Source organism: Notechis scutatus, chromosome 1, assembly GCF_049901735.1.
Source record: "Notechis scutatus isolate UNSWTSFEM ecotype Mainland chromosome 1, rNotScu1.2, whole genome shotgun sequence".
Classification (NCBI taxonomy): domain Eukaryota; kingdom Metazoa; phylum Chordata; class Lepidosauria; order Squamata; family Elapidae; genus Notechis; species Notechis scutatus.
This window is the reverse complement of record NC_142009.1, coordinates 117126642-117140009: the sequence shown is the minus strand read 5'-3', so window position 1 is coordinate 117140009 and position 13368 is coordinate 117126642. Positions and strand designations below refer to the sequence as shown.

The window sequence follows — 13368 nt, the reverse complement described above, 5'->3', positions numbered from 1 at the left end:
AGGAAAAAAAAAAACTTCAACTCACTGTGAAAATTCTCAGCAGGACAATTTTACAAGACAATGACTGCAAGATTTATTTATTTATTTGATTTGATTTGTCAATCACTTACAAGGTAATGGATATAAGTATAAACATGAGAAAGAATACAGGAAATAGGTATGAATAAATGGGGACAATAGGACAGGGATGGTAGGCACGATGTCAGCCTTGGATAAATGTAATTTATCCAAGTCAGCCTTGGATAAATGTAATTTTTTGTTATAATTTTTGTAACTTGAAATATTGTAATCCAGGGCCAAAGTCATGCACATAGTACTCTTTGAACAAAGAACATCCTTTTCATAGGGATAAATATGAAATCGGTTATCATAACATATAAATTCTCCATGATGAAATTTTGAAGGCAAGGGTGCTGAGATTGCTTGATAATGTATGGGTTTATATAATGATTGGACATAGGTTTTTTTTACTTGTATGCATATTAATGACACCTTTCTATATTACTTATGAAATGTTTTCATTTGCATTATACTCAGTGCTTTCTTTACAACGAACCAAAACCTTATATTATCCACAAAGTTGCATGACAGTATCTTGAACAACAACAAACAATTAAGAATGAGTCAAAAAGTAATCTTTTCTCCTCCATCATGTTTATTAAAAGGGAAGGTGCATCAAGCAATTAAATTTACATGTAGACTTACATGTTGTTTCTTCAGCAAGTACTCAAGTATGCCTCAACTTGAGCTACTTTGAGGCATACTTTCTTTGACAGTTTATATGCACCCGATCTCACCATCAGCTCCTAGAAACTGGGATTGTCATCTTTCTTTTACTGGTAAAAGATATCAAGATACATGTGGATGAGTAGACAAGGTTAGAGACCCAGACAGAAAGAAGTCTTAAATAACTTTGTAATTTATATCTTAATCACAGCCGGAAAACTTTTGAGGATGTAGCACTGTATTGTGTGAAAACTTGGCGCAAATGGCTTTTTAAAATTCTCCACCAATTCTGGAGTAGAGAATTTGGATGGACCATTTATTGGATTATCTTCAAGAGAAGGAAAAAAAAATGAGTAACTAGGAGTGGTGATTACAGTAGCACTACTACTGAACAAGCCCAAATAGGAAGAATTTCCTGGTGGCTTTGCTTATAGATGAATTAAAACATGGAAAGCCAGAGAGGCTTATACAGCAGAGGTTATGGCCCAACGACTGACCGACTGGCTTTCACACACACTCTTTTGACTCCTTTATAAACTAAGGAAATACAATAATGCTTTGTTCTATTCTCTGTCCAGCATTCATTAGGACATGGCATCTATATTATGTAATAATGCTGCACTCTACAGGAAAGCAAATTAGTCTGCCATGTCATATATGCATCAGCTGAACTGAGAATATGCTGTGAAACTTCTTTGACAGCTTGGCCATACAGCTTCTCCAATCTGCTGTCCTTTAGAAGTTGAGAACTAAAATATCCATTATTCCTGGATATTCCATAACACATGCACATCTGTCTTGGTCTCCCCTTCTGAGAAATAAATAACATGAACAGCCAGATGGGTTGCAGGTGCTACTTCCATGAGCAAACTATTGTTGCCCAGTTTGTCACATTTTGGAGGATTTTATGACCGTTGAAGACTTATCAGCTTCCTTCTAAGTCAGAAACTTTTCCTGGGCTGCAACAGAAAGTGGAGAACAGTTATGTTGGAGCTACTGTTGATGGAGATTGACATCTGCCCAACCAGGAGGTTCTTTATTTATAGAAAAGTCTTTGAACAGACCACTGCAGTTTAGTGTAGTAATAACAAGTTACAGCAAATTCAGAGAGTGGTAGAGTGTAACACAGCCATGCATTACGCCCCATTCTAAATTATCTTTGAGAAAAAGTCTGTAATTAAGGAAGATTTTGAATGGCAGAACCTGGGTCATTCTAAGAGATACTTTCTCAGTTATTTTTATGGGCAGGCAGAAAGAAAAAAATACAGGCTGCCAAATAGACTGGGTATATAGTCCTTTTTAAAGATTTGATGCCTTGGGAAATCCAGCTTAAGTATAAAAAATTTCAAAAAGTACCTAGAATTTAGTATCTCAGAGATAAGATTAATTAAAAATTGTAGTGTCACACTGGGCAAAATAGTGTTCCTCTTTCATTGAAGTAATCCTGGAAAGAGACTATTCCAGATAAGGAGGAAATGTAGGCATGCCTTGGATTAAGGATGTCTCATTAATCATCTCCCAAACTTGTGTCCACATGCCTCTACTTGTATCTCAGAATCTTTCCATAGCTGAGATAACCCGAAGAAATGCTAAGGTGCTAAAAAGTGTTGAAAATGGGGCTTTCCCTAATATCTTGACTCAGGAAACTACTTGTGATAATGCAGAAAATGTTGGAGATGGTTAGAAATATTGAATTCCATGATGGTAATCTATTGACTCCAATTGGTTTTGTTCAGACACTAACCTCTTTGAGGAGTCCTTGGTGTTCTCTGAGTTTGGTTATTTTCTTGCAGATATTTCATTATCCAAACTACGTGTCATCATCAGTGTGATGAGGTTACCTGATTTGAAGAATGAAATATCTGCAAAAAAATAACAAAGCTCAGAGAACACCAAGGACCCATCATTTCAACCTTGAGCTACAAATATTCTCCTTGATTGATACTGACCTGTTTGCCTGCCCCACTCTCTCCTCCAGTCTGATGGATTTCTTGCAATCACAGCTCCTCCCTCATTTGCAACTGGGGTGATCAAGCAATCATCCAGGCAATACACAGACCACCTCTTCTTAACATCGACTTCACTGTTCCCAGTTAAGCAAACACCGTGGAAACCATTGCTGAAAAAGCTTGATTCTTTACAATTCTTTGTTATCTGTTTGTTTCAATTCATGGTGTGGTCAGCCCCTGTGTTAATAATCAATAAAGCAAGCAAGAAAGAGATGTAAATAACTCTTGTCTGTTACCTGTGTGGACAAAGGAGGGCAAACTCTGAAATTGATTAACCTATTCCTGGCTTCAGACATGTAATTGAAAGTGGAATAATAATAATTTTAAAAACCCTCTGCTTTTATATTTGGGGTAGTCTTGCCTTGGGGGATTCTCTTTCCAGATGCTGTGACTTCCAAGGAAACCCTGATTCCATGTTCTTGGAATTCACACATTGATCCCAAAGAGAAACCCCTTTCTCAACTGTTCAGTGGTATCTCTCTCCTGAACACATCAAGATGGTCGCTACACAGCAGCCAGATGCAAAACAGTTGGCTTTTTCCCCCTACTACCCAGTGGTTCAACAGTGGAATGATCCAATCATAGTTAATAAAGATTTTAAAAAGATTTTACAAAACAGTCAATTGTACAACAGGACAAACCAAGGGATAGGACCCAAACTTTCAATACATAGAGTAATTTCTGTGAGGTGTGGATGTCGGATGAGGTAGATGTTTCAGCAAATGGAACCACCAGTCATAGTCCTTGGACTGCTATGTGTTGAAGGTGTTCAGGCAGCAGCATAGTGCAGACCCAATTCAGGGATACGGTAAAGGTGTTTTGTGGGGTAAATCCCTGGAGGAGGCCAAGAATGTTCTGCCTTTTTACTGCGGCAATACATTTTGTTTAAAAAAAGAATTACAAGTTGACAAGAAAAAATGTCTGCAGATCTTGCTTACTGATAATGTCTCCTGAACTTACTCATCTGAGCTCTGAATATTGAGAAAGCATCTCATCATCTTTATCCTGGTTGTTTAACTTTCCTACCTAGTCTGGTGACTTAATTTGGGAAGAAGTGCATGTGAATAGATAAAGAAGGCAAGAACTGAACTCTGATGCAGCAACTGACATAGGGGACAATGTATGTATTCTGTTTCAGATAGCAAAATTCTAGGCTCAGAAAAAAATAGACAGTAATGATTTCAAGAAGTTCCATATAGAGTTACAGCCATCAAGCCATGAACAAACTGTTTGAACATGTTCTATTAAATCTAATTAAATTCATAGGGGGCATAAAAAATAACTTGGCAGCACATTTTAGAAACAGCTAGGACAAGACAGATGCCAGGGAAGCGAAAGAGAACTAACAAAAAACAAAACTAGCCACTGTAAATATATTTTTTCAGACAAAAAGTTCAGCAAAAATCTTTAAAAAAAAAAACTAAAGTCTTATTATTGCCTTATTATGCCTTATTATAATTTTGCATTTGTTTCATAGAAGAAAAGGTTATTTTCATCCAGGAAAAAAGAATTTCCAAGGGTGTATGCAGTGGTAGGTACGCACGTATGCACAAACTTTGCACTTTGTTGTCTCAATTGTCCCTCACTGCAATCGAAAGAAGGCACGTGAGGAGATAAGTTACACCACCATCCTAAAGTATAGGAGAAAAACATGGCATCTCTGTTACCAAGATTGCATTACCGTCAGACCACCACCCTATTTGTCAGGCTGCTGAAAACACAATTCTTCCAAAAAGGCACAGGACAGGGAAATATGATCATTCTAGTTAATACCCTTCTATACTACAGTGGGGCTTCAACTGCAAACCTATGAATGTTAGACTGTAGGACTTGTATCCATGTATTCATAGCTATGTTTATACTTATACCTATTATCTTGTAAGCAACTGACAAATAAAATAAAATAAATAAATAAAAATAGAAAATTTGAGAAATTAAGGTGGTGGTAGCAAGATTGGATACCATTAGTGCAGTGGTGAGATTCAAAAAAATTTACTGCCAGTTCTGTGGGCATGGCTTGGTGGGCTTGGTGGGCGTGGCAGGGGAAGGTTACTGCAAAATCCCATTCCCTTCCCACCCCGCTATCCTGATTTCCAGCTACGTTCTCCTGTTCAGGGCAACAAAAGAAAACCCAGCCAATCAGCTGGGACCCGGGAGGCAGAGAATAGATGGGGGTGGGGCCAGTCAGAGGTGGCATTTGCCGGTTCTCCGAACTGCTCAAAATTTCCAATACCAGTTCTCCAGAATTGGTCAGAACCTGCTGAATACCACCTCTGCAGTAGTGATACCAAAAGTGGGTTTTCTAATGGCCACAGATTGCCCAATAAATAGTCCTAAACAAATATAGGCCAGGGATACAGCCTTTTATGGTCATTATGTTCCAGTCAATTCCACCATAGTTGCTAAAACTCATTTCTGAATAAACTTGTGGAATCAAGCCGTTAGTAACTACCATGACAAAAATGGAGATGGACATGGCAACAAAGGGACAATGAGAAAGAGACAACAGGATGTCATTAAACCACAGTTCTTGCCATTGTGGACTCCTCTAGCCAGGAATGAAATGCAACATGAATTATGTTCTCCATGCTGAAAGCAAGGGGGCTCTGGGTCAGTATGATAGCCTGTAATGAAGCACTTTCCTGGCTTTTGCAAAGGCTTCTATCTTTTCCAGCAGTAAACCCTAAATTAATAGTCTTGCTGCCATGAGGTAACATGGTTTCAAAGCAACCTTTTTATGGTGTTGACCTCTAGTACAAGTTACTGGCCCCTGGGAATACTTTGTAACTTGTGTACATAGATTCTGTGCTTCAGTGCTTTTAATCTACATGCTTGTGTTGCTTTTCCCTGTTCGTTTGTTAGCCTTTCCTCAGGTGGAATTATTTCAATCTGAGTTTTGTCCCTTTGTTACCACACATTTTCATTCCTATGGATTTCAACAACAAAAGAGACCATGTGCCATTATGTCCTTCATAAATTTGGCATCTATTGTAAGTACATGTCAATTGCCAAGGCCCCAAATTTTAGTCATGCCATGGGGTGGGGGGGGAAACGCTGTGATTGTCATAAGTGGGAGGTCCAGTTGTAAGGAACTTTTTTCAGTGTCTTCGTAACTTTGAACGGTCGCTAAACAAATAAGCATAAGTTGAGTACGAGCTGTGAGGCCTATTTGGCCAGTTCTAATATACATACACATTCCTACATTAAATTTCTAAATCAGTTTTAGATTATGGCAAGATATTTTTGAGTTGAAAAGATTCTGTTTGAAATCTCACAGTTAGTTGCCAAATATTATGAAGAGCACAGCTTAATGCTGACACTTTTGGGACAAAACTGGTTTTTCCAGAAGTGTTTAGGTTTCCATTTCAGATTACAGTATTTGCCTTGAATTGCCAAAGTACTTAGGGGAAAAGTTTGTCTATGAGCATGAATTGCAGGGCAATTTTCCTACTTGCATATGAAGATTAAAAAAGAAGACAGGAGTTAAAGAGGCTGTGAATTAACTCTGTAAACCCCATGTCAGGGTTCCAAGCAGTGGTGACATTCAAAATTTTCTACTACTGGTTCTGTGGGCATGGCTTGGTGGGCGTGGCTTGGTGTGGCTTCATAGGTGTGGCTTGGTGGGCACGGCAGAGGAAGGATACTGCAAAATCCCATTCCCTCCCCACTCCACCAACCTGCTTTCCAGCTCCCTTCTCCTGTGCAGGGCAACAAAAGAAGACCCAGCTGATCAGCTGGGACTTGGGAGGCAGAGAATAGATGGAGGCGGGGCCAGTCAAAGGTGGTATTTGCTGGTTCTCCGACCCATTCAAAATTTCCACTACTGGTTCTCCAGAACTGGTCAGAACCTGCTGAATACCACCTCTGGTTCCAAGTAATACATCCATAGCAAAACAGAACTCAGAGGCAGGCATATTCCTCAAAGAACAGTTTTACTGAATATATCATATTGGCACAGACCAGTGAAAACTGACTCTAAAGGTTCCCACAGTTTTCACCGAATTAAAACTAAAAGTTCCCCCCCTTTCCCCAAACAATCAGTCACATGGCCCAATCAAGGTGCTGCCCAGTTGCTTGGTAACTTTACTCCTCCCCTGTTCAGCCACCTCTGGGAATGTCCTTGGTTCCAAGGAGAAACTATTTTGTTTTGGCTACAAAATCCCAGCTTTTTCTATTCCCCCTCCCTCATCTCCATTGTAACAATGCTGAAGCCCCCAAGATGGCCTCAGTCAGGTCAGCTTCAGAGTTGACACCCCACTGATTTTATGCTCAAGAAAGTGAGGGGAAGGAGGGGAATACATCAACTTTGCTGCATACCTGACATCAGAGTCACTATCCAGCTTCCTTGTATTCTGCCAATGTAAGTGTTTTTATAGAAATGTTTGGGGAGTTTGACTCTGATGGGAGGGACAATACAATTTATTAAGAATGAGAAGAAGAGTGTTTGGGATATGGATATTGTTAAGGCTGTAAGGGTTTGTTTTGTTTACTACCATCTTCTTCTTTTGTAAAGCAACTCTTGGTGGTGGGGCAGCTTGTCATGTGGTACTTTTATGTTGGAAGGACCTCTTTTGTGAAATTACACACATCCCTTTTATTTTGTTTCAAGAGAGCAAAGTGTGGGCTGGCCTACAAGCTAATCCGAGCAGCACTGTGTTGTTGAAGGAAGCTAGGAAGGTAATTATTTAATAAATTAGTAGAATTCCTGCCTTTCTCTCCAAATGATACTCAAGGCCATTTTTTGATCTGACTTCTGCTGGTCTGGAACACCTCTGTCTATATTAGATTAAACATCCATTTCTTTCTCTTCTGCCCTATGAGTGAGATCAGCTACTGTTTTTAGGGCCTGAATCCTGACTTTCAATCCTTGAAGCTTTTACTCACAAGGGAAAATATATTAACTGGAAGGATGATGCCTACATAATCAAGTTTCTCAAAGTTAGTTTTTCTTGCTCTTTGGTCTGTTCACATGAGGTCTGTTCAAATGAGGCATTTTGCAACACTTGGGATGGCACCATTCTTTTTATAGAAAGATAGATATAGATAGATAGATAAAAAATTTATTCTAGAAAAAAAAACATTTATTTGACATACATTTAAAACAGACAGATCAACACACACACACACACACACACACACACACACACACACACATATATATATATATATATATATATATATATATATATATATATATATATATATATATACATATATACATTTTACAGCGTATGTTGAGCAATGGTTACGTGTTTTTTTCTTTATCTTTATCATTGACGCGATCTGCCTTGTTACAATAACTCCTTCGTTCTTTTAATGTTTTAATTTCTCTATATAGTTTATAATTAAATGCATGTCTTCTGTCATTTCCATAACTTATCCAAATATCAAATATTACCCTTTCTTTAACCAATCATACCAAATGTTCCGTATTTCATAATAGTCACTATCTTGTTTATTTTTTCACAATTTGGTTAGGCTATCCATCTCAGCACATTCATGTATTTTTTTAATTACCATATCCTCTGAAGGAATGAAAGACAGTTTCCAGTTTTGTGCATAGGTTATTCTGGCCGCAGTTATGATGTGCAAAATTAAATATTGATATTTTTTCTCCATTTTTAAATCTTTCATACTTAGCAGAAAGGTTTCAGGTTCAAGTTTTAAATTTTGTTTTGTTATATTTAAAATCTAATTTCTAATATTTCTCCAAAACTTCTGAGCACATGGGGACGGCACCATTCTTGTCATCAAGGTAAAGAGGCCAGACATTCCCTTGACAGGTGCCTTGCAGTAGGAAAGCAATGTTTTATGTGACAATGACTGTGGGGGACAGGAGAAAGACCTACAGTCTGGTCTGATAAGACACAGCTAGGTCTGCAGGTGGGAGGCAAAGCAATAGAAAGCATTTCAGAAGAGACCTCCTGGTTTTCTGGAGGCTAAAAAGAGAAGAGGGGACAAAAACTTTCAGTCTTACAAAATTAATGTCAGCCTTGCAATGTAGTCCAGACAAGAAGCACACCCAGATGATCTAGTCCTTCTTTATTGGAAGGTTAAATTAAAGATATTCCTGAAAGTCTGAAATAATATATTCCATACTTTATTGCCAATATCGGACAGTGGGTATCTAGCAAGATTGCTCAAACATTGTTTCAAGGAAATCTGGCACCTTACTCACTCTGGAATAGCATCTTGATTTCCGTTCCTTTCAATGTCAGCCATTCAAAAGAGGAGTTCTGTTCAATATTACAGACTGCTAAGAATATACACAAAATAGAAATAACAGATTTTAACATAGAAAAAAAATCTATAATCTTTTTTGACTCAGTCTTTTACACCAGCTGAGATAGTTTTTTCTACCAACTCTTTAAAAGTGTAGGATTTTTGTTCTCTTTTCCTTCCTAATATTTTATCCATTTGGGGGGGTGGGGAGAGCCACAGGTCATAGCATCGACTTCAATGGCACCAAAACCCTAGCCACTATAGAAAACCCCAGCTACAGAATTATTAGAGAAGCCATAGAGATTGAAAAAGACCTGAAAGCATGAATAGAAGAGATGATTCCACCAGACTGTCAATCATTTGGAAGCCTGCACTCACAAACAAAAAATCTCCACACCACTAGCCAGGCAAACACCTGGGCACAAACAGACCCGCCCCCCGATACCTCCAGCTCAAACACATCCCAGCCAGGCACCCAGATGACACCTAGCTTCCTAATAAATGATAGCCGTCCGTTTACTCGGAGCCAAGCCGCACTAAAAGCTTCCAATACAGGAAACACAATGTTGCCAGCCAATCAAGACAAAAAATGCTACAAAACAGACAGAAGATATTAAAAAACCAATCAAGCAGAACACAGCAAACTCCAAGACCAATAAACACAGACCAAGACTCCCAACCAATCAGGATGAAGAAAAAACCATTCTGGCACAGCAGTAGGCTAGCACCAAATTTAAAACAGAAACGGCTGTGAAAGTTTGACTCACAGACAAACACTATACAGAAGCCTGATGGTGGCAGATGAGATTCTGCCGAAACGTTGCTACAACTTTAAAAGCACAACTATAATGATGTGGGAAAATACCCGAACAAAGCTGAATACCATACATGTAAGTACCCGCGAAAACTTAAGAAAAGTTAAAACTTAAGAAAACGTATGTATGTATGTATGATATTCAGCTTTGTTCGGGTATTTTCCCACGTCATTACAGTTATGCAAATGTGATATCTAGCAGGAGATTATTGTTATTAATGTAGAATGTGATAATTAAAAAATGACTATATTATGGTAAATCTTTATAAGAATCTAAAGAGAATAAATTGGGGAAGAATAAGGCAAAGGGGTGCCAAATTTGAAATGACAATTAAAGGGGACAACTTTTGGATTATTTAGAATAATAGTATGTAATAAAAGTGCAAATGTGACAGGTAAAAGTAAATATGTGTAATGAATATAGGAATGAAATAAGAATCTTAGATTATAGTGTAAAACAAGATATGAGAATGTTTAAAGAAAAATGAAATAAATTATGATATGAATTGCAATTGGATAAAATAAGTGTAATGAATATAAGAATATTTGAAAATATTTAAAGGAAAATGGAATAAGTAATGATACGATATGAAACTGAATACAAAAGATGAATATATAATTATGATCATGTTTGTATTGAAATGTTTGTATTGAAATGTAAAAACCTAGAACCACATTGTTCACTAAAAGAGAGATATTTTATATAAAAATTAAAAATAAAAAAAATATTGGAATGTTTTTTTTTCTTCTGATGGAAAAGAACCCAATTCCCAGAAAATTATTTATTTGGAAAACTGAAGGTTCAGTCTGGAGAGATTTCATTAAGCCTTTTTTTATTGTTTAAAAAAAAGAGGTGGAGATTTCATGAAACAATATTTTCATAGAGACATGCATAATAGGGCAGTTTATCTTAATCAAATAACACTGTATTATTTATTCAATCAGAAGATGTTTAGAAATTATACATCCCCACCTTTTAAAAGCAAATAAATTATCCATAGCAAAAAAGAGGATTCTGCAATGACGATAATGTAATAAATTTGTAGTCTGGAAATGTTTTACTAAGATATAAAGGGCATTCAAAATCAAACAATGTGAATTTGTAGTTTAGCAAGACTTTTGAAGGTCAGAAATGCCTTGCTCCTGCTTTTCCACATCCTACATTGCATCCAATTGAAGTTGATCATGCAAAACCTTTTTCAGATTGTTCTCCACCCTGCGGCCCCCACCACATACAGAACAAGATACATTATGCAAACTGGTTTGTGCTAATAATATGAGTAGGAGAGTTTGGAGTGGATTTCTAAAAGACAAGGAAAAATAACCTGTGGGAGATAAAATCCTTAAGGTTCCAAAATGATGGAAGAAATGTGCCCAAGGATTAAGGCCTTCAGGAGTATTGCCATGTTTCATGGCCACTGGCACCGAGAATCAGAAATGCCACAATATTTAAGGAAATGCTAGTGTCCCAAATGCTGCTTTGGATTAAAGGTAGGGAGCAGCCAGGGGTGGGCTGCTGGGGGTTTGCAGGGGTTTGGGAGCCCCCCTAGCTAAGATTAAGTGCAGTTCAGAGAACCCCCAAATCCCACTCCTGGCTGGCCCCACCCACCCACCATGCCCCTTCCAGGAGTCCCCACATGGCCCGTTTTGGATGCAGGCAAGTGCAGGGTGTGCTTGGAGGCTTGGGGAGGGCGAAAAATGGGCTCCCAAAAGTTCAGGAAGGCTGGAAATGGGCCCGTTTCCGGCTTCCAGGAAGCCTCCGGAGCCCGGGGAGGCCATTTTCACCCTCCCACAGGTTCAGGGAAAGCCTCCGGAGCACAGGGAGGTCAAAAATGCTCCCCCCACCCACCATGGTGCAGGAGGCCGACTAGGCCATGCCCACCCAGCAACCGGGCAGAGAACCCTTTGCTAAAACTTTTGAAGCCTGCCCTAGGAGCATCATGTTTCTTAAAAAGTCCTAATCATGGGCACCGTTGCGGGTGTGGGGAAGCAGTGGGACTTTTCACAACCAAGATACTGTGAACTCCATCATCCAGAGACTGCTATGCCCACACCCACGACATTCAGCAGAGCATTTAGCTGAGACAGGTGGGCAAACTGCATTTTTCCTAAGGGAAGAAATATTCCTTTGTTACAGAAGCACTTCCTCATGTACATCCCCTGCAATGGATTCATTCTTTGTTCAGAAGAACTCTCGTGAAATTGCAGACAGAGATAAGACATCTACTACGAGAGACAGCTGGAGTTAACACTTTACTGTCTTGCACAGAGCACATGGGCTGGCTTCTCACCTTTTCCCCAATTACAGGAGTGTTAGATAACCATGCCCTATTGCGGCTAATATGTACTGGGAGTCTTAGAAATTAAACATCACACCCAAAGAAGCCATATCTTCCATGTAAGAGTTGATTCTCATAGGATTCATAATGGCAGGGACTATAATTCTTGACCACTTCCATAGCCATTCACCTGTTCTCATGGGAACAAAGAAAATGTTACATTCATCCTGATTAGACGGTAGTATTTTCACAAGCATAACATTTAAAGGAATTTCCTTCCTTCTTTATTTACTTGTGTGTTTTAATGTATTTGGGATATTTAGTCTTAGCCCAGCATCCAGATAATAATTAATATTTTATTATATTTCTATACTGACTGGCTCTTGACAACTCTGGACAATCATTGTGTGGTGAAATAACTCTGTAGTGTATACCAAGGCTGTCAAACTCCTGGACCATGGGCCAGATGCATCACGCGCTGCCACGCCCATGCCTGGTTTACCGAAAGGGGAAAAAATCCTGATATGTCCCATGACACCACCGTGACGACATGAGTTTGTCACCCCTGGCTTATACTGAAAGTTCAAAACTACAAATCTTAGGATGAGAAAAATTACGTGCTGATTTAAAATATGACATACAACACGAAGCACCTTTTTACATTAAGAATGTAAATGGCAACCACAAAAGCCTACGTGGGTATGTAACTGCTGGAGTCCATTGGCATCCAACTGAAAATATTCCCAACTCAAGAACACACATGGAGGGTGAGGGAAGTTGTTAAGAAAATGGCATGCAAAATATGTTTATTAGGCAATATACCACAAAAGGCCATTTTGTTACAAATGTCCATGACATTTGATGAAACAACTCATGCTGGAATGCTTGTGAAATGATAGGAAATTGATTAATTCTGCACCTCTTGAGCTACATGTTAGATTCTGTGTGTGTAGGAGGGATTTAAATATTTCAGACATTGTTCTAAATCACAAATACGGTAAGTTTCCATGGACATGGATGAAGAACTGGTGCAAAGTTTATTTTAAGAAGTGTAACTCTTGATAGTATTCAAAACAAAACAAAGCCTACTCCTGAACACAATTTTTGAAGGTATGTCACTTTCCTGCTATGGGCCATGCATCTTTGTCTCTCCTTTTAATTCAATAATCCTTATTTTTTAATTTAATCACCTCTTGTTAAAAAAAAAAAAAGTGAGTTGCAGGATCTTTGGTATTGCCTCCTCTCTTGCTAGGCTATCAAGGGAGGAGCAATGTGCCAAAATTTATCTAGATTTTTTTAAAAAAAGTTTCCTGTCATC

At 38.5% G+C, this 13368-nt stretch overlaps 2 long non-coding RNA genes across 2 annotated transcripts in view; one reads left to right on the top strand and one right to left on the bottom strand.

Moving 5' to 3' along the window:
• Positions 1 to 647: 647 nt before the first annotated feature.
• On the bottom strand, positions 648 to 2877 carry LOC113410547 (uncharacterized). Its single transcript, XR_003370677.2, has 3 exons — positions 2676 to 2877; positions 2471 to 2588; positions 648 to 836 (listed from the first exon to the last, which is right to left on the bottom strand). It is a non-coding gene; the product is annotated as an uncharacterized LOC113410547 (long non-coding RNA).
• A 2719-nt stretch (positions 2878 to 5596) lies between these two features.
• Positions 5597 to 13368, top strand: part of LOC148132960 (uncharacterized) — a 122236-nt gene continuing 114464 nt past the window's right edge. Inside the window, exon 1 of the long non-coding RNA XR_015745439.1 lies at positions 5597 to 5725. This is a non-coding gene — a long non-coding RNA (uncharacterized LOC148132960). The remainder of the gene's footprint in view (positions 5726 to 13368) is intronic.